Raw genomic sequence first — 22,134 nt, 5'->3', positions numbered from 1 at the left:
GCCTGTAAAACAAAACTCGGTATAAGCACCTGCATGGCAATCAAATCCAAATATCCTCTGTTTAAACAGTTCCTAGGGCTGGTGACTCATTAATGGGCCTCTAATTTGTCAACAGGAGGAAAAAGTAATTGCAGCTACATTGCAGAGCACACAGCAACAAACAATTATGAAAAACTTTCCTTTGTGACGTCCTCTTTATATTGTGCCGCCAGAGGACTACAAAGTGGGCATTTCCCGCCGGCGAAACGTATTTTAATAGAAACACAGGTATGCGGCCTTCAATTCAGTCAATTTGATTTAACCGATATTTGCTACGTTCCGAGCTTACCACGTGCATTTGAAGTCTTCCGCTTGCATCTGGCTTCCCGATTTCCAAAACTTTCCGTGTTCTCCAACTTAAAATCTATACAACGACGTCATAGTGATTTTACAATGTTCATGCGATATGTTGCACCCGACGCTTACCGATAACACGACATTTGGGAAGACCACTACCAGTCGCGATAGTCACACCTCCAAACCTGGTTTTCTAAAGATAAACCATTCGAATTAAAAAAATAAAACAGAAACTGATGTTTCACAATGACCAATAAGCAGGGTTGTCGGTGGCATGCAACCTCAAATATGAACGACTCAAGAATGAGCATGACTTGCTACATTGAGATTTTTTGTGAAGTTGTAACGAACACAACATTATGTATTCACAGAAATTTGAAGGCCTTTGCGGGGTTAAAATCCACAGTCATTAAGTATATGAGACTTACTTTTCCAAGTACAGGCAACGACACGGTTTTCCAAGCCCTGCAAAAGACAATACTTATTCGAGCACGAAACTGCTTGAAATTAAAGGGGCCAACAATTTGCGTATCAACTCAATATGTCATACAAATAAAAGTCCCCTATAATATTACAAGCACAGCAATTAAAACATCGGTATGCAAATCTCTCACCTTTTTACTGACAGGCAGAAACCTGTACCGAAGCAAAATAAAGCCATTTCCAGTGATAAAATACTCCGTAAAATTCAAACTTCTTTAGCGATCAACAACAAAAAAGTAGCAAAAATTGCTTGCTAGACTGCCAGCTGCCATGGGATTAATGAGAGCAATGTGACGTCATAGACTTGTCTTTGTTTCTTCTTTCCCTCAGTTTGCATTTATGATTTTTGTGCGTGCACACAGGCAAAGTGTTTGTTTATATCTCGTAATCAAGTTTGCTGCTTGGTTTGACCACTTTCTATTTGGTATCCCAACATGTGGCGCGTAAGCAAGAGAAACATGGAAAAAAAATGGCAAAGCTCGACAGTTCTTACTGTGGCAGAGTATAATTAAATGAAAAGAAATATCCAGGGGATTTAATTGATTCAAAAATGAAATCAGTCAGTAATCCCAACTGCTGATAAAAGAAGGCAAATTGACGCAGAAGGTGATGCATCCGTTATAGTTTCTTAAAGCGTGTGTTAAAAAAAACGCACAAAGTTACGCTTGATTGCACATGCCAATAAGAGCCTGGAGTCTGCAGTAGCCTACTGCTCTACTGCTGGACGCAAGTACAGTCCCACAACTGTGATTTGAATAGTTCGTAAAGTCATACTCTGTGCCTTAATGGTAAACTTTTGAAAGGAAATTAGATTGAAAATGTTTTAACTCAATGAAATGCAGCCATATTTTGTGTTCAAGTGGTTTTATGGTGTGCCGCAGTGACAATGAAATACTGAGACAACGGTAAGGTAATATCTTTGACAACAGAATGTTTTTGGCAGTAATTGCATTTATCTATACGACGTGTAAGATCTACTAAAAAAAGTGCACTCAATTATAAAAACAGATTGGCTGTAACACTGCGGATTTGAGATTTCAGTCTGGAGAAAAACTGATCATCAGCATAAGTCATATAATTTTCAAAATCATGCCGCATTGTTGGTGAATTTCTAGGAAAGATCTTTCTCATCTTATGAAAGGACATTTGCTGCATGATTACCTTCCATGCATTGAATGCTTCGAAACTGTATGTTTTCGATAAACATAGTGCCGATAGTATGTTTGTTCGAAAATTGCTGGCAATGAGATTTATATTAAAAGTAAATGTTTAACTATCACTCTCGTAACAATACAATCAATAAAAAGCCCTACTAAAATGTTTGCAAATGCGGAAGATGACTGCAAACATACAGAATAAATGAGAACACTAGATACAAAACATCCTGTAGGAAATTTTTATAAACATCTATAGGTAGAGAAACTATGCAAAGTTTAACAAAATGTGGCAAAACATTTTCATTTTTACGGTTTTAGGTGTTTTTTAAAGCAGCAAAGCCATAACGCATATTATGAGACATTGTAATCTGTTTTGGGTGAGTACACAGCCACACATGCCAAATTTCAGTCCAATGTGAAAAGTAGTTTGGGAGTTATCAATCTTTCTCTCAAACTTTCCTTTTTGGTCGAAATTGGGATTTTTAAACCCCTGTATTTTGAAAACTACTGGGTTAATTTTGATAACATTGATGTTGGTTGAAAAGGAATTGAACACAGATCCTATATCTGTAATTAGTTTTTAACTTTTTGTTTCCTTATTGCAATGACCTATTGATCTTTTTTATGACCCCGAAATACACCTTGTCGGGCGTGGTGCGGGGGTTATCAGATGTTCAATTTTTAGGTCCATCTCATAACTGAAACTTATCAAACAGTTGGAAGGGGTATATTTAATTTCCTTGCAATATCACCTTTAAAAACAAAACTTGGCATGTGTGACTGTGCCACTGTACTTTTTAAGTGTAAGGGTATAGAAGGTCATTTTTTGGTGATTCAACATGGAATGATCCGACTGCTGTGTGCATTGATTATTCCAGTTGTACTAATGTCAATGCTTTGTTGTTGTTTTTCAGGAAACCCAAACTGGCAGGCCTTTTTCATGACAGTGGATGACCATGTAAAGATTGTTTTGGGCCTTTTTGGAAGGTTTTTAGACGTTTCACGTCAAAGTATAGAAGACCCATCACAAAAGTTCCCTGAAAGCTACTTAGTTACCTACGATTTTGAATGACTTTTTCATACACTTGTGTTATTTGCTTTGTCATGCATTATTGAAATGGTGTTGCAATAAATGGCGCCGGTCTGTGACCCGAAGGTTGCTTTTTCTGCAAAGTCAAATTTTATGCTTTTTGGTGTCAAAACTTGGACAATCAAACTGGTCCCAACGTCGAAAAATTCAAACATATTCTTGGATGGCCTCGCGTTAGCGTCAGAGTTGTACAGAAACCGAAGTCCACGAGTGAATGGAGTCGGAGTTTAGCAATGTTTGACTGTTTGGATTTGATGCAAAAAAATTCGTCCTAAATACTAGATTCTTTATATCTTTAACTGCAAGAGAAACTTTTAATATTCTTCAGTTGAAGTCGGGTTTTGCAATTATCACCAGGAGGAGTGCAGATTTTAGACATTTACAATAATCTCTAAAATAAAAGTGCACCTATTTCAACATTAAAGTAACCACCTTTCACGCGTGACTCCTAAAACCTTGTTTTTTTTGCGGGGTCGTCCAATACATGTCTATTACACACCTCTCTCCAATTGATTCAACTCCTTTCTACAGTGTATCCCAGCCGGAGAGAGGTAGGATTGAATTTGGATATCGCAATTGCCCTTATAGGTCAGCGGAGATTGACTGTTATAGTGCATCGATTCAAACGACTTTGCAAAATACACACTAATTTATTCACATTGCAAAATCGAGAAATTTTTTTTGAACAATTGAATCGACATATAGCTGCTACTGCCTTGGCACTATTAGAAAGGTAAAGCAGAAACGTTCAGTTTCTATTTTCCTGTTTTGAATTCCTAATAGAAGCTTTTCCTTGCAGAAGGTTTTGGAAGAAAACTCTTCTTGCGTTTTGACCCAACCACATTCCCCATCGTGTTAATGCCAAACTGGACATGATAGCCGAGAAGGGAATTAGACTTGCAAGGGCTTACAATTTGTCCTGAAGGCAGCTTGAAACGGACACTTCTTTCAGTGCGACTCTGCGCATCTCCATTACCTTCTAACATCGACTTATTTTCCGGCAACTCCACGATTCTGTTGTTTGAGGAGTGCAGACCTTTTTCTGCCTTGTAATATTCCAACTAATCCTCTTCGGTTGGACCTTGGTCTGGTACGTAATCTTCGTCCGCCTCATTGAGTGACTCGTTTCCGACTCTGTCGATGATTTCAATCAAACTGCGTGGACTGAGGTGTTTAGACGCCGTGGTCTTCACGCCATATGTGTAACTGGTTGTAATCGGGGAGCGGCCGAGTTTTCGATTTGGAGACGAAACAACTTGTCCTGTAAAGTATCAAACAGTGGTTAAAACTTTAGGACCTACATGTGTATTAAATTGCAGAAATCCTGTTTACAAGGCCCTGTGACCTAATGCACCTGACGACTCTTCCGCTTGTTTCCCACCACCAAGTACTACCTGATTGAAATAGCCCAAAACCCCACTGAAACTACCCCAAACACCCTAAAGTTCGCTATGACACAGCACACGCATATGCGCTCATTCAACCGTCAAATTAACCCCCATGCATTGCTGGTTTGCTCTGTGACGTACTCATTCCATTGTGACAGAGGTCTACACGGTTGGGCATTTCCCACCACCGAAACTGATTTTCATAGAAATAGCGATATGCGTCCGTTAGCGAAATTTTTGAGCAAGTGTACATTCCACTTTTATTCCTTATCTCTAATTTCGAACTTACCGTAGGTCGCCGGTGACGTTTTACTTTGTTCTTTGCCAACACGGCGGCTAATGGGTCAATTTTATTACCATCGCAAAAACACAAACAATTATCCTCCATGCTTATGGCTTACCGAACGTGACGGAGATATTTGGAGTCTTTCCATTCTCAAGTGTTTTGCCGGTTACGTCGCCATGCTGTTTACGTTTCCCCAATCGAGGTACCTGATAAAATGAACGACTGTTTTGTGACTGTGCATCAACCGATCAGGAAATTCCTTTACTTTTTGACGAAGATTTTGCATGGAGTGAGAACGTTGCGCAGCTTTTTCAGCCTTGTAATACTCCAGCCAATCCGCTTCTGTTGGACCTCCACATGGCACGTAATCTTCGTCCACGCCATTATTCGAGTCGTTTCCAACCCTATTGATGATTTCCATCAAACCACGTGGACTGAGTTGTTTGTACCCTGAAGACTTGGTAGCCTTTACGCTAGATGGGTAACAGGTTGTTGTAATAGGGGAGCGGCCGAGTTTGCTTGGTGATAATTTTGTATGTCGCCCCGAGTCAATGATGTTGTTGTCTTGAAGAGAAACAGCGACTGGTGGGCCGTCACCGGGTTTTAGTGCCCAACAATCAGCTTTTTCAACATCACCACATCGGCCCAGCGACCTAATGATCAACGACAAGATCCCAAAAATTGTCTCGCCGAAAACCTCTGGTGTAATAAACTTGGCCGGGTTTCGGGATACACGTCCGGTCTGCAAGAAAACCACCATCGAGATCTTCAATGGTAAAGGTTGCTTCCAAACCGCCGGGATGTGGAGTGTATTTTCGCATCGTTGCGATACAACCTGGCCTGTAAAACAAAACTCGGTATAAGCACCTGCATGGCAATCAAATCCAAAAATCCTCTGTTTAAACAGTTCCTAGGGCTGGTGACTCATTAATGGGCCTCTAATTTGTCAACAGGAGGAAAAAGTAATTGCAGGTACATTGCAGAGCACACAGCAACAAACAATTATGAAAAACTTTCCTTTGTGACGTCCTCTTTATATTGTGCCGCCAGAGGACTACAAAGTGGGCATTTCCCGCCGGCGAAACGTATTTTAATAGAAACACAGGTATGCGGCCTTCAATTCAGTCAATTTGATTTAACCGATATTTGCTACGTTCCGAGCTTACCACGTGCATTTGAAGTCTTCCGCTTGCATCTGGCTTCCCGATTTCCAAAACTTTCCGTGTTCTCCAACTTAAAATCTATGCAACGACGTCATAGTGATTTTGCAATGTTCATGCGATATGTTGCACCCGACGCTTACCGATAACACGACATTTGGGAAGACCACTACCAGTCGCGATAGTCGCACCTCCAAACCTGGTTTTCTAAAGATAAACCATTCGAATTAAAAAAATAAAACAGAAACTGATGTTTCACAATGACCAATAAGCAGGGTTGTCGGTGGCATGCAACCTCAAATATGAACGACTCAAGAATGAGCATGACTTGCTACATTGAGATTTTTTGTGAAGTTGTAACGAACACAACATTATGTATTCACAGAAATTTGAAGGCCTTTGCGGGGTTAAAATCCACAGTCATTAAGTATATGAGACTTACTTTTCCAAGTACAGGCAACGACACGGTTTTCCAAGCCCTGCAAAAGACAATACTTATTCGAGCACGAAACTGCTTGAAATTAAAGGGGCCAACAATTTGCGTATCAACTCAATATGTCATACAAATAAAAGTCCCCTATAATATTACAAGCACAGCAATTAAAACATCGGTATGCAAATCTCTCACCTTTTTACTGACAGGCAGAAACCTGTACCGAAGCAAAATAAAGCCATTTCCAGTGATAAAATACTCCGTAAAATTCAAACTTCTTTAGCGATCAACAACAAAAAAGTAGCAAAAATTGCTTACTAGACTGCCAGCTGCCATGGGATTAATGAGAGCAATGTGACGTCATAGACTTGTCTTTGTTTCTTCTTTCCCTCAGTTTGCATTTATGATTTTTGTGCGTGCACACAGGCAAAGTGTTTGTTTATATCTCGTAATCAAGTTTGCTGCTTGGTTTGACCACTTTCTATTTGGTATCCCAACATGTGGCGCGTAAGCAAGAGAACCATGGAAAAAAATGGCAAAGCTCGACAGTTCTTACTGTGGCAGAGTATAATTAAATGAAAAGAAATATCCAGGGGATTTAATTGATTCAAAAATAAAAATCAGTCAGTAATCCCAACTGCTGATAAAAGAAGGCAAATTGACGCAGAATGTGATGCACCCGTTATAGTTTCTTAAAGCGTGTGTTAAAAAAAACGCACAAAGTTACGCTTGATTGCACATGCCAATAAGAGCCTGGAGTCTGCAGTAGCCTACTGCTGTACTGCTGGACGCAAGTACAGTCCCACAACTGTGATTTGAATAGTTCGTAAAGTCATACTCTGTGCCTTAATGGTAAACTTTTGAAAGGAAATTAGATTGAAAATGTTTTAACTCAATGAAATGCAGCCATATTTTGTGTTCAAGTGGTTTTATGGTGTGCCGCAGTGACAATGAAATACTGAGACAACGGTAAGGTAATATCTTTGACAACAGAATGTTTTTGGCAGTAATTGCATTTATCTATACGACGTGTAAGATCTACTAAAAAAAGTGCACTCAATTATAAAAACAGATTGGCTCTAACACTGCGGATTTGAGATTTCAGTCTGGAGAAAAACTGATCATCAGCATAAGTCATATAATTTTCAAAATCATGCTGCATTGTTGGTGAATTTCTAGGAAAGATCTTTCTCATCTTATGAAAGGACATTTGCTGCATGATTACCTTCCATGCATTGAATGCTTCGAAACTGTATGTTTTCGATAAACATAGTGCCGATAGTATGTTTGTCCGAAAATTGCTGGCAATGAGATTTATATTAAAAGTAAATGTTTAACTATCACTCTCGTAACAATACAATCAATAAAAAGCCCTACTAAAATGTTTGCAAATGCGGAAGATGACTGCAAACATACAGAATAAATGAGAACACTAGATACAAAACATCCTGTAGGAAATCTTATAAACATCTATAGGTAGAGAAACTATGCAAAGTTTAACAAAATATGGCAAAACATTTTCATTTTTACGGTTTTAGGTGTTTTTTAAAGCAGCAAAGCCACAACGCATATTATGAGACATTGTAATCTGTTTTGGGTGAGTACACAGCCACACATGCCAAATTTCAGTCCAATGTGAAAAGTAGTTGGGAGTTATCAAACTTTCTCTCAAACTTTCCTTTTTGGTCGAAATTGGGACTTTTAAACCCCTGTATTTTGAAAACTACTGGGTTAATTTTGATAACATTGGTGTTGGTTGAAAAGGAATTGAACACAGATCCTATATCTGTAATTAGTTTTTAACTTTTTGTTTCCTTATTGCAATGACCTATTGATCTTTTTTATGACCCCGAAATATACCTTGTCGGGCGTGGTGCGGGGGTTATCAGATGTTCAATTTTTAGGTCCATCTCATAACTGAAACTTATCAAACAGTTGGAGGGGGTATATTTAATTTCCTTGCAATATCACCTTTAAAAACAAAATTTGGCATGTGTGACTGTGCCACTGTACTTTTTAAGTGTAAGGGTATAGAAGGTCATTTTTTGGTGATTCAACATGGAATGATCCGACTGCTGTGTGCATTGATTATTCCAGTTGTACTAATGTCAATGCTTTGTTGTTGTTTTTCAGGAAACCCAAACTGGCAGGCCTTTTTCATGACAGTGGATGACCATGTAAAGATTGTTTTGGGCCTTTTTGGAAGGTTTTTAGACCTTTCACGTCAAAGTATAGAAGACCCATCACAAAAGTTCCCTGAAAGCTACTTAGTTACCTACGATTTTGAATGACTTTTTCATACACATGTGTTATTTGCTTTGTCATGCATTATTGAAATGGTGTTGCAATAAATGGCGCCGGTCTGTGACCCGAAGGTTGCTTTTTCTGCAAAGTCAAATTTTATGCTTTTTGGTGTCAAAACTTGGACAATCAAACTGGTCCCAACGTCGAAAAATTCAAACATATTCTTGGATGGCCTCGCGTTAGCGTCAGAGTTGTACAGAAACCGAAGTCCACGAGTGAATGGAGTCGGAGTTTAGCAATGTTTGACTGTTTGGATTAGATGCAAAAAAATTCGTCCGAAATACTGGATTCTTTATATCTTTAACTGCAAGAGAAACTTTAATATTCTTCAGTTGAAGTCGGGTTTTGCAATTATCACCAGGAGGAGTGCAGATTTTAGACATTTACAATAATCTCTAAAATAAAAGTGCACCTATTTCAACATTAAAGTAACCACCTTTCACGCGTGACTCCCAAAACCTTGTTTTTTTTGCGGGGTCGTCCAATACATGTCTATTACACACCTCTCTCCAATTGATTCAACTCCTTTCTACAGTGTATCCCAGCCGGAGAGAGGTAGGATTGAATTTGGATATCGCAATTGCCCTTATAGGTCAGCGGAGATTGACTGTTATAGTGCATCGATTCAAACGACTTTGCAAAATACACACTAATTTATTCACATTGCAAAATCGAGCGAAATTTTTTTTGAACAATTGAATCGACATATAGCTGCTACTGCCTTGGCACTATTAGAAAGGTAAAGCGGAAACGTTCAGTTTCTATTTTCCCGTTTTAAATTCCTAATAGAAGCTTTTCCTTGCAGAAGGTTTTGGAAGAAAACTCTTCTTGCGTTTTGACCAAACCACATTCCCCATCGTGTTAATGCCAAACTGGACATGATAGCCTTGAAGGGAATTAGACTTGCAAGGGCTTACAATTTGTCCTGAAGGCAGCTTGAAACGGACACTTCTTTCAGTGCGACTCTGCGCATCTCCATTACCTTCTAACATCGACTTATTTTCCGGCAACTCCACGATTCTGTTGTTTGAGGAGTGCAGACCTTTTTCTGCCTTGTAATATTCCAACCAATCCTCTTCGGTTGGACCTTGGCCTGGTACGTAATCTTCGTCCGCCTCATTGAGTGACTCGTTTCCGACTCTGTCGATGATTTCAATCAAACTGCGTGGACTGAGGTGTTTAGACGCCGTGGTCTTCACGCCATATGTGTAACTGGTTGTAATCGGGGAGCGGCCGAGTTTTCGATTTGGAGACGAAACAACTTGTCCTGTAAAGTATCAAACAGTGGTTAAAACTTTAGGACCTACATGTGTATTAAATTGCAGAAATCCTGTTTACAAGGCCCTGTGACCTAATGCACCTGACGACTCTTCCGCTTGTTTCCCACCACCAAGTACTACCTGATTGAAATAGCCCAAAACCCCACTGAAACTACCCCAAACACCCTAAAGTTCGCTATGACACAGCACACGCATATGCGCTCATTCAACCGTCAAATTGACCCCCATGCATTGCTGGTTTGCTCTGTGACGTACTCATTCCATTGTGACAGAGGTCTACACGGTTGGGCATTTCCCACCACCGAAACTGATTTTCATAGAAATAGCGATATGCGTCCGTTAGCGAAATTTTTGAGCAAGTGTACATTCCACTTTTATTCCTTATCTCTAATTTCGAACTTACCGTAGGTCGCCGGTGACGTTATATTTTGTTCTTTGCCAACACGGCGGCTAATGGGTCAATTTTATTACCATCACAAAAACACAAACAATTATCCTCCATGCTTATGGCTTACCGAACGTGACGGAGATATTTGTCTTTCCATTCTCAAGTGTTTTGCCGGTTACGTCGCCATGCTGTTTACGTTTCCCCAATCGAGGTACCTGATAAAATGAACGACTGTTTTGTGACTGTGCATCAACCGATCAGGAAATTCCTTTACTTTTTGACGAAGATTTTGCATGGAGTGAGAACGTTGCGCAGCTTTTTCTGCCTTGTAATACTCCAGCCAATCCGCTTCTGTTGGACCTCCACATGGCACGTAATCTTCGTCCACGCCATTATTCGAGTCGTTTCCAACCCTATTGATGATTTCCATCAAACCACGTGGACTGAGTTGTTTGTACCCTGAAGACTTGGTAGCCTTTACGCTAGATGGGTAACAGGTTGTTGTAATAGGGGAGCGGCCGAGTTTGCTTGGTGATAATTTTGTATGTCGCTCCGAGTCAATGATGTTGTTGTCTTGAAGAGAAACAGCGACTGGTGGGCCGTCACCGGGTTTTAGTGCCCAACAATCAGCTTTTTCAACATCACCACATCGGCCCAGCGACCTAATGATCAACGACAAGATCCCAAAAATTGTCTCGCCGAAAACCTCTGGTGTAATAAACTTGGCCGGGTTTCGGGATACACGTCCGGTCTGCAAGAAAACCACCATCGAGATCTTCAATGGTAAAGGTTGCTTCCAAACCGCCGGGATGTGGAGTGTATTTTCGCATCGTTGCGATACAACCTGGCCTGTAAAACAAAACTCGGTATAAGTACCTGCATGGCAATCAAATCCAAATATCCTCTGTTTAAACAGTTCCTAGGGCTGGTGACTCATTAATGGGCCTCTAATTTGTCAACAGGAGGAAAAAGTAATTGCAGGTACATTGCAGAGCACACAGCAACAAACAACTATGAAAAACTTTCCTTTGTGACGTCCTCTTTATATTGTGCCGCCAGAGGACTACAAAGTGGGCATTTCCCTCCGGCGAAACGTATTTTAATAGAAACACAGGGATGCGGCCTTCAATTCAGTCAATTTGATTTAACCGATATTTGCTACGTTCCGAGCTTACCACGTGCATTTGAAGTCTTCCGCTTGCATCTGGCTTCCCGATTTCCAAAACTTTCCGTGTGCTCCAACTTAAAATCTATACAACGACGTCATAGTGATTTTACAATGTTCATGCGATATGTTGCACCCGACGCTTACCGATAACACGACATTTGGGAAGACCACTACCAGTCGCGATAGTCGCACCTCCAAACCTGGTTTTCTAAAGACAAACCATTCGAATTAAAAAAATAAAACAGAAACTGATGTTTCACAATGACCAATAAGCAGGGTTGTCGGTGGCATGCAACCTCAAATATGAACGACTCAAGAATGAGCATGACTTGCTACATTGAGATTTTTTGTGAAGTTGTAACGAACACAACATTATGTATTCACAGAAATTTGAAGGCCTTTGCGGGGTTAAAATCCACAGTCATTAAGTATATGAGACTTACTTTTCCAAGTACAGGCAACGACACGGTTTTCCAAGCCCTGCAAAAGACAATACTTATTCGAGCACGAAACTGCTTGAAATTAAAGGGGCCAACAATTTGCGTATTAACTCAATATGTCATACAAATAAAAGTCCCCTATAATATTACAAGCACAGCAATTAAAACATCGGTATGCAAATCTCTCACCTTTTTACTGACAGGCAGAAACCTGTACCGAAGCAAAATAAAGCCATTTCCAGTGATAAAATACTCCGTAAAATTCAAACTTCTTTAGCGATCAACAACAAAAAAGTAGCAAAAATTGTTTACTAGACTGCCAGCTGCCATGGGATTAATGAGAGCAATGTGACGTCATATACTTGTCTTTGTTTCTTCTTTCCCTCAGTTTGCATTTATGATTTTTGTGCGTGCACACAGGCAAAGTGTTTGTTTATATCTCGTAATCAAGTTTGCTGCTTGGTTTGACCACTTTCTATTTGGTATCCCAACATGTGGCGCGTAAGCAAGAGAAACATGGAAAAAAATGGCAAAGCTCGACAGTTCTTACTGTGGCAGAGTATAATTAAATGAAAAGAAATATCCAGGGGATTTAATTGATTCAAAAATGAAATCAGTCAGTAATCCCAACTGCTGATAAAAGAAGGCAAATTGACGCAGAATGTGATGCACCCGTTATAGTTTCTTAAAGCGTGTGTTAAAAAAAACGCACAAAGTTACGCTTGATTGCACATGCCAATAAGAGCCTGGAGTCTGCAGTAGCCTACTGCTGTACTGCTGGACGCAAGTACAGTCCCACAACTGTGATTTGAATAGTTCGTAAAGTCATACTCTGTGCCTTAATGGTAAACTTTTGAAAGGAAATTAGATTGAAAATGTTTTAACTCAATGAAATGCAGCCATATTTTGTGTTCAAGTGGTTTTATGGTGTGCCGCAGTGACAATGAAATACTGAGACAACGGTAAGGTAATATCTTTGACAACAGAATGTTTTTGGCAGTAATTGCATTTATCTATACGACGTGTAAGATCTACTAAAAAAAGTGCACTCAATTATAAAAACAGATTGGCTCTAACACTGCGGATTTGAGATTTCAGTCTGGAGAAAAACTGATCATCAGCATAAGTCATATAATTTTCAAAATCATGCTGCATTGTTGGTGAATTTCTAGGAAAGATCTTTCTCATCTTATGAAAGGACATTTGCTGCATGATTACCTTCCATGCATTGAATGCTTCGAAACTGTATGTTTTCGATAAACATAGTGCCGATAGTATGTTTGTCCGAAAATTGCTGGCAATGAGATTTATATTAAAAGTAAATGTTTAACTATCACTCTCGTAACAATACAATCAATAAAAAGCCCTACTAAAATGTTTGCAAATGCGGAAGATGACTGCAAACATACAGAATAAATGAGAACACTAGATACAAAACATCCTGTAGGAAATCTTATAAACATCTATAGGTAGAGAAACTATGCAAAGTTTAACAAAACATGGCAAAACATTTTCATTTTTACGGTTTTAGGTATTTTTTAAAGCTGCAAAGCCATAACGCATATTATGAGACATTGCAATCTGTTTTGGGTGAGTACACAGCCACACATGCCAAATTTCAGTCCAATGTGAAAAGTAGTTTGGGAGTTATCAAACTTTCCTTTTTGGTCGAGATTGGGATTTTTAAACCCCTGTATTTTGAAAACTACTGGGTTAATTTTGATAACATTGGTGTTGGTTGAAAAGGAATTGAACACAGATCCTATATCTGTAATTATAGTTTTTAACTTTTTGTTTCCTTATTGCAATGACCTATTGATCTTTTTTATGACCCCGAAATACACCTTGTCGGGGCGTGGTGCGGGGGTTATCAGATGTTCAATTTTTAGGTCCATCTTATAACTGAAACTTATCAAACAGTTGGAGGGGGTATATTTAATTTCCTTGCAATATCACCTTTAAAAACGAAATTTGGCATGTGTGACTGTGCCACTGTACTTTTTAAGTGTAAGGGTATAGAAGGTCATTTTTTGGTGATTCAACATGGAATGATCCGACTGCTGTGTGCATTGATTATTCCAGTTGTACTAATGTCAATGCTTTGTTGTTGTTTTTCAGGAAACCCAAACTGGCAGGCCTTTTTCATGACAGTGGATGACCATGCAAAGATTGTTTTGGGCCTTTTTGGAAGATTTTTAGTCCTTTCACGTCAAAGTATAGAAGACCCATCACAAAAGTTCCCTGAAAGCTACTTAGTTACCTACGATTTTGAATGACTTTTTCATACACTTGTGTTATTTGCTTTGTCATGCATTATTGAAATGGTGTTGCAATAAATGGCGCCGGTCTGTGACCCGAAGGTTGCTTTTTCTGCAAAGTCAAATTTTATGCTTTTTGGTGTCAAAACTTGGACAATCAAACTGGTCCCAACGTCGAAAAATTCAAACATATTCTTGGATGGCCTCGCGTTAGCGTCAGAGTTGTACAGAAACCGAAGTCCACGAGTGAATGGAGTCGGAGTTTAGCAATGTTTGACTGTTTGGATTTGATGCAAAAAAATTCGTCCGAAATACTGGATTCTTTATATCTTTAACTGCAAGAGAAACTTTTGATATTCTTCAGTTGAAGTCGGGTTTTGCAATTATCACCAGGAGGAGTGCAGATTTTAGACATTTACAATAATCTCTAAAATAAAAGTGCACCTATTTCAACATTAAAGTAACCACCTTTCACGCGTGACTCCTAAAACCTTGTTTTTTTTGCGGGGTCGTCCAATACATGTCTATTACACACCTCTCTCCAATTGATTCAACTCCTTTCTACAGTGTATCCCAGCCGGAGAGAGGTAGGATTGAATTTGGATATCGCAATTGCCCTTACAGGTCAGCGGAGATTGACTGTTATAGTGCATCGATTCAAACGACTTTGCAAAATACACACTAATTTATTCACATTGCAAAATCGAGCGAAATTTTTTTTGAACAATTGAATCGACATATAGCTGCTACTGCCTTGGCACTATTAGAAAGGTAAAGCGGAAACGTTCAGTTTCTTTTTTCCCGTTTTGAATTCCTAATAGAAGCTTTTCCTTGCAGAAGGTTTTGGAAGAAAACTCTTCTTGCGTTTTGACCCAACCACATTCCCCATCGTGTTAATGCCAAACTGGACATGATAGCCTTGAAGGGAATTAGACTTGCAAGGGCTTACAATTTGTCCTGAAGGCAGCTTGAAACGGACACTTCTTTCAGTGCGACTCTGCGCATCTCCATTACCTTCTAACATCGACTTATTTTCCGGCAACTCCACGATTCTGTTGTTTGAGGAGTGCAGACCTTTTTCTGCCTTGTAATATTCCAACCAATCCTCTTCGGTTGGACCTTGGCCTGGTACGTAATCTTCGTCCGCCTCATTGAGTGACTCGTTTCCGACTCTGTCGATGATTTCAATCAAACTGCGTGGACTGAGGTGTTTAGACGCCGTGGTCTTCACGCCATATGTGTAACTGGTTGTAATCGGGGAGCGGCCGAGTTTTCGATTTGGAGACGAAACAACTTGTCCTGTAAAGTATCAAACAGTGGTTAAAACTTTAGGACCTACATGTGTATTAAATTGCAGAAATCCTGTTTACAAGGCCCTGTGACCTAATGCACCTGACGACTCTTCCGCTTGTTTCCCACCACCAAGTACTACCTGATTGAAATAGCCCAAAACCCCACTGAAACTACCCCAAACACCCTAAAGTTCGCTATGACACAGCACACGCATATGCGCTCATTCAACCGTCAAATTGACCCCCATGCATTGCTGGTTTGCTCTGTGACGTACTCATTCCATTGTGACAGAGGTCTACACGGTTGGGCATTTCCCACCACCGAAACTGATTTTCATAGAAATAGCGATATGCGTCCGTTAGCGAAATTTTTGAGCAAGTGTACATTCCACTTTTATTCCTTATCTCTAATTTCGAACTTACCGTAGGTCGCCGGTGACGTTATATTTTGTTCTTTGCCAACACGGCGGCTAATGGGTCAATTTTATTACCATCACAAAAACACAAACAATTATCCTCCATGCTTATGGCTTACCGAACGTGACGGAGATATTTGTCTTTCCATTCTCAAGTGTTTTGCCGGTTACGTCGCCATGCTGTTTACGTTTCCCCAATCGAGGTACCTGATAAAATGAACGACTGTTTTGTGACTGTGCATCAACCGATCAGGAAATTCCTTTACTTTTTGACGAAGATTTTGCATGGAGTGAGAACGTTGCGCAGCTTTTTCTGCCTTGTAATACTCCAGCCAATCCGCTTCTGTTGGACCTCCACATGGCACGTAATCTTCGTCCACGCCATTATTCGAGTCGTTTCCAACCCTATTGATGATTTCCATCAAACCACGTGGACTGAGTTGTTTGTACCCTGAAGACTTGGTAGCCTTTACGCTAGATGGGTAACAGGTTGTTGTAATAGGGGAGCGGCCGAGTTTGCTTGGTGATAATTTTGTATGTCGCTCCGAGTCAATGATGTTGTTGTCTTGAAGAGAAACAGCGACTGGTGGGCCGTCACCGGGTTTTAGTGCCCAACAATCAGCTTTTTCAACATCACCACATCGGCCCAGCGACCTACTGATCAACGACAAGATCCCAAAAATTGTCTCGCCGAAAACCTCTGGTGTAATAAACTTGGCCGGGTTTCGGGATACACGTCCGGTCTGCAAGAAAACCACCATCGAGATCTTCAATGGTAAAGGTTGCTTCCAAACCGCCGGGATGTGGAGTGTATTTTCGCATCGTTGCGATACAACCTGGCCTGTAAAACAAAACTCGGTATAAGTACCTGCATGGCAATCAAATCCAAATATCCTCTGTTTAAACAGTTCCTAGGGCTGGTGACTCATTAATGGGCCTCTAATTTGTCAACAGGAGGAAAAAGTAATTGCAGGTACATTGCAGAGCACACAGCAACAAACAACTATGAAAAACTTTCCTTTGTGACGTCCTCTTTATATTGTGCCGCCAGAGGACTACAAAGTGGGCATTTCCCTCCGGCGAAACGTATTTTAATAGAAACACAGGGATGCGGCCTTCAATTCAGTCAATTTGATTTAACCGATATTTGCTACGTTCCGAGCTTACCACGTGCATTTGAAGTCTTCCGCTTGCATCTGGCTTCCCGATTTCCAAAACTTTCCGTGTGCTCCAACTTAAAATCTATACAACGACGTCATAGTGATTTTACAATGTTCATGCGATATGTTGCACCCGACGCTTACCGATAACACGACATTTGGGAAGACCACTACCAGTCGCGATAGTCGCACCTCCAAACCTGGTTTTCTAAAGACAAACCATTCGAATTAAAAAAATAAAACAGAAACTGATGTTTCACAATGACCAATAAGCAGGGTTGTCGGTGGCATGCAACCTCAAATATGAACGACTCAAGAATGAGCATGACTTGCTACATTGAGATTTTTTGTGAAGTTGTAACGAACACAACATTATGTATTCACAGAAATTTGAAGGCCTTTGCGGGGTTAAAATCCACAGTCATTAAGTATATGAGACTTACTTTTCCAAGTACAGGCAACGACACGGTTTTCCAAGCCCTGCAAAAGACAATACTTATTCGAGCACGAAACTGCTTGAAATTAAAGGGGCCAACAATTTGCGTATTAACTCAATATGTCATACAAATAAAAGTCCCCTATAATATTACAAGCACAGCAATTAAAACATCGGTATGCAAATCTCTCACCTTTTTACTGACAGGCAGAAACCTGTACCGAAGCAAAATAAAGCCATTTCCAGTGATAAAATACTCCGTAAAATTCAAACTTCTTTAGCGATCAACAACAAAAAAGTAGCAAAAATTGTTTACTAGACTGCCAGCTGCCATGGGATTAATGAGAGCAATGTGACGTCATATACTTGTCTTTGTTTCTTCTTTCCCTCAGTTTGCATTTATGATTTTTGTGCGTGCACACAGGCAAAGTGTTTGTTTATATCTCGTAATCAAGTTTGCTGCTTGGTTTGACCACTTTCTATTTGGTATCCCAACATGTGGCGCGTAAGCAAGAGAAACATGGAAAAAAATGGCAAAGCTCGACAGTTCTTACTGTGGCAGAGTATAATTAAATGAAAAGAAATATCCAGGGGATTTAATTGATTCAAAAATGAAATCAGTCAGTAATCCCAACTGCTGATAAAAGAAGGCAAATTGACGCAGAATGTGATGCACCCGTTATAGTTTCTTAAAGCGTGTGTTAAAAAAAACGCACAAAGTTACGCTTGATTGCACATGCCAATAAGAGCCTGGAGTCTGCAGTAGCCTACTGCTGTACTGCTGGACGCAAGTACAGTCCCACAACTGTGATTTGAATAGTTCGTAAAGTCATACTCTGTGCCTTAATGGTAAACTTTTGAAAGGAAATTAGATTGAAAATGTTTTAACTCAATGAAATGCAGCCATATTTTGTGTTCAAGTGGTTTTATGGTGTGCCGCAGTGACAATGAAATACTGAGACAACGGTAAGGTAATATCTTTGACAACAGAATGTTTTTGGCAGTAATTGCATTTATCTATACGACGTGTAAGATCTACTAAAAAAAGTGCACTCAATTATAAAAACAGATTGGCTCTAACACTGCGGATTTGAGATTTCAGTCTGGAGAAAAACTGATCATCAGCATAAGTCATATAATTTTCAAAATCATGCTGCATTGTTGGTGAATTTCTAGGAAAGATCTTTCTCATCTTATGAAAGGACATTTGCTGCATGATTACCTTCCATGCATTGAATGCTTCGAAACTGTATGTTTTCGATAAACATAGTGCCGATAGTATGTTTGTCCGAAAATTGCTGGCAATGAGATTTATATTAAAAGTAAATGTTTAACTATCACTCTCGTAACAATACAATCAATAAAAAGCCCTACTAAAATGTTTGCAAATGCGGAAGATGACTGCAAACATACAGAATAAATGAGAACACTAGATACAAAACATCCTGTAGGAAATCTTATAAACATCTATAGGTAGAGAAACTATGCAAAGTTTAACAAAACATGGCAAAACATTTTCATTTTTACGGTTTTAGGTATTTTTTAAAGCTGCAAAGCCATAACGCATATTATGAGACATTGCAATCTGTTTTGGGTGAGTACACAGCCACACATGCCAAATTTCAGTCCAATGTGAAAAGTAGTTTGGGAGTTATCAAACTTTCCTTTTTGGTCGAGATTGGGATTTTTAAACCCCTGTATTTTGAAAACTACTGGGTTAATTTTGATAACATTGGTGTTGGTTGAAAAGGAATTGAACACAGATCCTATATCTGTAATTATAGTTTTTAACTTTTTGTTTCCTTATTGCAATGACCTATTGATCTTTTTTATGACCCCGAAATACACCTTGTCGGGGCGTGGTGCGGGGGTTATCAGATGTTCAATTTTTAGGTCCATCTTATAACTGAAACTTATCAAACAGTTGGAGGGGGTATATTTAATTTCCTTGCAATATCACCTTTAAAAACGAAATTTGGCATGTGTGACTGTGCCACTGTACTTTTTAAGTGTAAGGGTATAGAAGGTCATTTTTTGGTGATTCAACATGGAATGATCCGACTGCTGTGTGCATTGATTATTCCAGTTGTACTAATGTCAATGCTTTGTTGTTGTTTTTCAGGAAACCCAAACTGGCAGGCCTTTTTCATGACAGTGGATGACCATGCAAAGATTGTTTTGGGCCTTTTTGGAAGATTTTTAGTCCTTTCACGTCAAAGTATAGAAGACCCATCACAAAAGTTCCCTGAAAGCTACTTAGTTACCTACGATTTTGAATGACTTTTTCATACACTTGTGTTATTTGCTTTGTCATGCATTATTGAAATGGTGTTGCAATAAATGGCGCCGGTCTGTGACCCGAAGGTTGCTTTTTCTGCAAAGTCAAATTTTATGCTTTTTGGTGTCAAAACTTGGACAATCAAACTGGTCCCAACGTCGAAAAATTCAAACATATTCTTGGATGGCCTCGCGTTAGCGTCAGAGTTGTACAGAAACCGAAGTCCACGAGTGAATGGAGTCGGAGTTTAGCAATGTTTGACTGTTTGGATTTGATGCAAAAAAATTCGTCCGAAATACTGGATTCTTTATATCTTTAACTGCAAGAGAAACTTTTGATATTCTTCAGTTGAAGTCGGGTTTTGCAATTATCACCAGGAGGAGTGCAGATTTTAGACATTTACAATAATCTCTAAAATAAAAGTGCACCTATTTCAACATTAAAGTAACCACCTTTCACGCGTGACTCCTAAAACCTTGTTTTTTTTGCGGGGTCGTCCAATACATGTCTATTACACACCTCTCTCCAATTGATTCAACTCCTTTCTACAGTGTATCCCAGCCGGAGAGAGGTAGGATTGAATTTGGATATCGCAATTGCCCTTACAGGTCAGCGGAGATTGACTGTTATAGTGCATCGATTCAAACGACTTTGCAAAATACACACTAATTTATTCACATTGCAAAATCGAGCGAAATTTTTTTTGAACAATTGAATCGACATATAGCTGCTACTGCCTTGGCACTATTAGAAAGGTAAAGCGGAAACGTTCAGTTTCTTTTTTCCCGTTTTGAATTCCTAATAGAAGCTTTTCCTTGCAGAAGGTTTTGGAAGAAAACTCTTCTTGCGTTTTGACCCAACCACATTCCCCATCGTGTTAATGCCAAACTGGACATGATAGCCTTGAAGGGAATTAGACTTGCAAGGGCTTACAATTTGTCCTGAAGGCAGCTTGAAACGGACACTTCTTTCAGTGCGACTCTGCGCATCTCCATTACCTTCTAACATCGACTTATTTTCCGGCAACTCCACGATTCTGTTGTTTGAGGAGTGCAGACCTTTTTCTGCCTTGTAATATTCCAACCAATCCTCTTCGGTTGGACCTTGGCCTGGTACGTAATCTTCGTCCGCCTCATTGAGTGACTCGTTTCCGACTCTGTCGATGATTTCAATCAAACTGCGTGGACTGAGGTGTTTAGACGCCGTGGTCTTCACGCCATATGTGTAACTGGTTGTAATCGGGGAGCGGCCGAGTTTTCGATTTGGAGACGAAACAACTTGTCCTGTAAAGTATCAAACAGTGGTTAAAACTTTAGGACCTACATGTGTATTAAATTGCAGAAATCCTGTTTACAAGGCCCTGTGCCCTAATGCACCTGACGACTCTTCCGCTTGTTTCCCACCACCAAGTACTACCTGATTGAAATAGCCCAAAACCCCACTAAAACTACCCCAAACACCCTAAAGTTCGCTATGACACAGCACACGCATATGCGCTCATTCAACCGTCAAATTGACCCCCATGCATTGCTGGTTTGCTCTGTGACGTACTCATTCCATTGTGACAGAGGTCTACACGGTTGGGCATTTCCCACCACCGAAACTGATTTTCATAGAAATAGCGATATGCGTCCGTTAGCGAAATTTTTGAGCAAGTGTACATTCCACTTTTATTCCTTATCTCTAATTTCGAACTTACCGTAGGTCGCCGGTGACGTTATATTTTGTTCTTTGCCAACACGGCAGCTAATGGGTCAATTTTATTACCATCGCAAAAACACAAACAATTATCCTCCATGCTTATGGCTTACCGAACGTGACGGAGATATTTGGAGTCTTTCCATTCTCAAGTGTTTTGCCGGTTACGTCGCCATGCTGTTTACGTTTCCCCAATCGAGGTACCTGATAAAATGAACGACTGTTTTGTGACTGTGCATCAACCGATCAGGAAATTCCTTTACTTTTCGACGAAGATTTTGCATGGAGTGAGAACGTTGCGCAGCTTTTTCTGCCTTGTAATACTCCAGCCAATCCGCTTCTGTTGGACCTCCACATGGCACGTAATCTTCGTCCACGCCATTATTCGAGTCGTTTCCAACCCTATTGATGATTTCCATCAAACCACGTGGACTGAGTTGTTTGTACCCTGAAGACTTGGTAGCCTTTACGCTAGATGGGTAACAGGTTGTTGTAATAGGGGAGCGGCCGAGTTTGCTTGGTGATAATTTTGTATGTCGCCCCGAGTCAATGATGTTGTTGTCTTGAAGAGAAACAGCGACTGGTGGGCCGTCACCGGGTTTTAGTGCCCAACAATCAGCTTTTTCAACATCACCACATCGGCCCAGCGACCTAATGATCAACGACAAGATCCCAAAAATTGT

Source organism: Ascidia mentula, chromosome 1 (assembly GCF_947561715.1).
Source record: "Ascidia mentula chromosome 1, kaAscMent1.1, whole genome shotgun sequence".
Lineage (NCBI taxonomy): Eukaryota > Metazoa > Chordata > Ascidiacea > Phlebobranchia > Ascidiidae > Ascidia > Ascidia mentula.
The sequence above is the reverse complement of the archived record's forward strand: the minus strand, read 5'-3'. Positions refer to the sequence as shown.